A 5,096-nucleotide genomic window follows, 5' to 3' on the forward strand; every position below is an offset into this window, starting at 1 on the left:
TTCTTTCTTTCTTTCTTTCTTTCTTTCTTTCTTTCTTTCTTTCTTTCTTTCTTTCTTTCTTTCTTTCTTTCTTTCTTTCTTTCTTTCTTTCTTTCTTTCTTTCTTTCTTTCTTTCTTTCTTTCTTTCTTTCTTTCTTTCTTTCTTTCTTTCTTTCTTTCTTTCTTTCTTTCTTTCTTTCTTTCTTTCTTTCTTTCTTTCTTTCTTTCTTTCTTTCTTTCTTTCTTTCTTTCTTTCTTTCTTTCTTTCTTTCTTTCTTTCTTTCTTTCTTTCTTTCTTTCTTTCTTTCTTTCTTTCTTTCTTCCTTCCTTCCTTCCTTTCAAGTGGGCTAGCAGTCTATCAATCTTGTGTATCTTCTCAAAGAACCAGCTCTTAGATTCGTTGATTCTTTGCATCGTTTTCTTTCTTTTTCATTAATTTCTGCTCTGATTTTTGTTATTCCCTCTTGTCTGCTGGGTTTGGGTTTCGATTGCTCTTGATTTTCAAGTGTGTTGAGTTGCGATGTTAAGTCATTTATTTGTGTTCTTTCTGATTTTTTTGATGTAGGCATTTAGAGCTATAAACTTCCCTCTTAGGACCACTTTCAGCATGTCCCAGAGGTTTTGTCATGTTGTATTGTCCTTTTCATTTAATTCCAGGAATACTTTTATTTCTTTTGTAATTTCTCTTTTGACCCATTCATCATTCAGGAGTGTGTTGTTTACTCTCCATGTGGTGATTAGGGCTTCTTCGGTTGTTGATTGTAAGCTTTATTGCATTGTGGTCTCAGAATGCATGGAATTACTTCAATCTTTTTGTAGTTGTTGAGGTTTGTTTTGTACCCCAGTATATAGTTGATTATGGAGAAGGTTCCATGGGGTGCTGAGTAGAAAGTATGTCCTTTGGTGCTTGGGTGGACTACTCGGTAGATGTCTGTTAAGTCCATTTGAAATATGGTATTGTTTAATTCTGATATCTCTCTGTTAACTCTCTGCCCTGTTGACCTATCTAATGAAGACAGTGGGGTATTGAAGTCATCAACTATCAATGAGTTGTGGTTAATCTGGGTCTTAAAATCCTGTAGTATTGTTTTTATGAGGTTGGGTGCACCAGATTTTGATGAATATATGTTCCTGATTGTAATACCTTCTAGATTCATTGTTCCTTTGATCAAAATGAAGTGGCCCTCTTTATCTATTCTGATTAGTTTTAGTTTAAAGTCTATTTTGTCAGATATTAGAATTGTTACACCTGCTCTTTTCTTAGTGCCATTTTCTTGGTATATTTTTTTTCCATCCTTCCACTTTGAAGTAGTGTCTGTCCTGGAAAGTGAGATGAGTTTCTTGCAGACAACAAAAGGATGGGTTTTATTTCTTAATATATTCACATAGTCTGTGTCTTTTGACTGGGGAGTTCAGTCCATTAATATTTAAAGTTATTAATGAAAGATGGCTATTCAGTCCTGTCATTTTCATTTCTGTTTACATCCATGATATACCTGTACCTTTCCACAGTTATACCTTCATTGGAATTCCTTCCAGAATCCCTTGGGTATAGTCATTTCTTTCTTCAGCTCTTTGTATTGCTTCCAGAACTCTCTGAAAGGCTTGTTTTGTGGACATGAATTCCTTCAGCCTATTTATGTCATGGAAGATTTTACTTTCCCCTTTGACTATAATAGACATTTTCACTGGGTATAGTAATCTCGGATGGCATTGTGGTAATTTAAAACTGGGAATACTTTGGTCCAGTCTTTTCAGGCTTTCATAGTTTGCACTGAAAAGTCAGCTGTAATCCTAACGGGTTTTCCTTTATATGTGACTTGTTTCTCTTTTGCAGCTTTCAGAATTGTCTCTTTGTTTTGTATGTGTTGTGTTTTTACTATGATGTGCCGTGCAGAGTTTCTTTTCTGGTCCTGTCTGTTTGGTGTTCTATATGCTTCTTGTGTTTGTATGGGCATGTCTTTCTTTAATTTTGGGAAATTTTCTTCCATGATTCTGCTGAAGTTCTGGTCCATGCCATTATCTTTGGATTCTTCTCCTTCCTGTATGACTACGATTCATAAATTTGGTCTTTTTATGGTGTCACACAATCCTGCATATTCCATTCTTGTGTTTTCTTGAATTTTTCATCATCTTTGCTTGAGTGGTCTAGTTTGTCCACTTTGTCTTCCTGTCTTGATACTCTGTTTTCCATTTCATTCATCCTATTGGTGAGGCTTTCTCCTGTTGTTTCTAATTGGCTTACTGAGTGTTTCTCTTCCTTCTTCATTTCAGCCTGAGTATTCTTCAATATTTCTAACTCATTTCTGAATTCATTCAGAAGTTTATCCCTATCTTCCTTCAGTTCTTTGATTTCTTTGTGTGTTCTTCAAATTCACTAATTCTTTTATCATGTTTATAATTGTTCTTTTGAGGTCCATGTCCTGCATTATATCTAGGGAGTTCTCATTGTACTCCTCTAGAGGACTATTGGTATTTGGTAGGGATATGTTATTTTGGTTTTTCATGTTATTAATTTTTCTCTGTGATTTTGACATGTAAATTTCTTTTGTAGTTTCTGACTCTTGTGTGATACTCAGGCCTTCATGTTTAGTTCTGCTTCTTTTTTTGAACTGTCGTCTAATCTTCTGGTTCTCTCTTTTGATTTTATATTGTAGTGGCTGGATTGATTTTGTCTTCAGGAGTTCTCACAGAGGCCCAATTCAGGTGAGGGTCAGATGTTTTTAGTCTTTCTCCTAAGGTCTCTATCCCTCCAGGAATGATTTTGGCCTCAGGAATTTGGAGGTTGGACTGGCCTGGGAGCCAAGCTCAGGAACGATGCTGGCCTAGGACAGCTGGTGGCCATGTCACCAAAAGATACAAAGGCAGATGGGGTGGGAAGAGGCCCCCGAGGACTCCTGGGGACTGCACTGAGGAGTTGGGATGGTCCCAGAGAGAGGCCTGTGGGTAAGAGAGAGTCCTATGGAGGGTCCTGTTGGCCCAGGGAAGCAGAGGGAGGTAAGGGCAGGGCCAGGCCCAGAAGCAGAGCTCCTTGGGCCCAGCTAAGGCACTCCCATTGTTCCCCAAGAGAGTACTTTTTGGAGGAGTAATGACTGCAGGTGGGTCCTGCAGGCCCAGGGATGCAGCTGGATGTGAGGGCGGGGCCAGGCCCAGAAGCAGAGCTCCTGGCCTCCAGAGAAGGCACTCCATTGGTCTGGATGAAAAGGATCAAGGAGCAGTATTGGTTCCCCAGGTGTCTGGGGCAGAGCCCAAACTCAGAGGAGAGAACCATGGCAGAGATGGGAGGATGAATGAGGCTGGGGGAGTCTGCCTATTTCTTTTAAAACTCCTTTTTCCCTTGCAGCAATGAGGGAGGCAAGTAATTTACTCATAAGAGTTTTAGAATGGTTATTTCTACCCAATGCATCCAAATGAAATATATTTCAACCGAAATCAACCAAGAATTGCTCTTTTACAACAGGGCTGATACAAATCCATCCAGTTTACTGAAAATATCTTGATATTATTTATGTTTCCATATCTCCAAATAGTTTCAACTTTCTTTTAAAGACAACAGAAAAATAAAAAAAATGTTTTTTGGGTTTTTTTAAATGCATTTTATTTCCCTGTAGAATCTCATTCCCTATACAAATATCACTTCAATAAATACACATCTCATTCCTAATGCACATGCCAATTTTTTTCAGATAGAGACAGTAAATCAGGGAAAGGAACTACTACTACATAGTGCTGAAATATGGCACTCTCTCTAAACCCCAGAGCAAATACCACCCAGCAGACAGAAATTTTAGCTGCCATTTCTGCTTTCAAACAATTCCCTAATTAATTTTTAATTTACTAACCTACATGAACTCAATCGTCCCACTATTGTTTTGGGCCACTTTGCGTCATTCCTCAGTTCTTTTGCTATCAATATTTACCTCTATTTAAAGCTTCTGTCAAAGAGGAACTCATTCTGCTTTTATTTCAGAGCACTTGATCTCATATAGAATTACCTGGCAAGCAGAGAAGAAAATCATCATGCTGACATTCTAGGTGTCCTTTCAGTTATCACAAATACAAACTCAGCAAATTATGCAATCTTGTCCTGACTGCCAATCAGTGGGCGTTATCATCTTGAAAGATGTCAAACCCCAGTTCACCCTAATGAACTTTGACAAATGAAAACAACTTACATAAATTTCTTTGGTCATTTTAAATTGGCTCATATATATGTTAATGCTTTTTAAGACTTTATTTTTGCTACTGCATGAACATGAAAATTTGCTCAAATTGTTTAAAGGAATTATTACAACCCAAATCAAAAGAGTAGTCCTGCTTATATATCTAAAACTTTTATCTCTTTTTGCCTATTTTGGGAAATTCAAATCTTTCATGAAATTCCCTGAAATACCCCAACTATAGGCCATAAGTACATTAATTCATTTATTAAAATGAATTTATTAAAATTCTCAAAATTTAGAGAATTAAGAATTAATATGTCAGGGAAAAATTAAGCTTTAAATCTTTTGAAAATAATTTATACTTAAGGTTTTCTTTAATTATTCCCCTCAATTCTCCCACCCTACCATTTGCTGGAAAAGCATCTTAAAAAATGTTTTATAGAAACCCATGCCTTTATATAAGCTAAGTTAAGTGTCAACAAATGTTTAAACTCCTGTTCATCTCACTAATGGGACAGCGGTTCCACATCCTTGCCTTCTCTTACAGGTCTCCCTGGATCACAGTCTGGTAAAGCCATGTCAGAAAACTACTCCCTGGCAAAACAAGTCATTTTTCTCTACATGAATAGCTGTCACTTTCCATATGCCTTCCCCTCCAAAGCTGCCCTACCCATGTCAATCTACTCCAGGGACCTGAGGTGACATCTCTGCTACTTCTCCAGCACAACACTTGTTACTGACCCTCCACCCATAATCAACCCAATGGACATGCTTTTCCATTTATAAAGCAAAAACCTATAAGGTTTACTTTTATAAAATATTCAAAATCTGAACTAATGACTTGCTGAACCATGTGCTCTTGTGGCCTGGGCTCCTGATCTTATTTTCTCAGAACCTCGGGTTCCTACTCCACCCCCAAGATAATGAATGAATGTGGGCATGCTTGAGAATTAA

The sequence above is a fragment of the Nannospalax galili genome, unplaced genomic scaffold (genome assembly GCF_000622305.1).
Source record: "Nannospalax galili isolate Female #2095 unplaced genomic scaffold, S.galili_v1.0 scaffold2017, whole genome shotgun sequence".
In the NCBI taxonomy this organism is placed as follows: Eukaryota; Metazoa; Chordata; class Mammalia; order Rodentia; family Spalacidae; genus Nannospalax; species Nannospalax galili.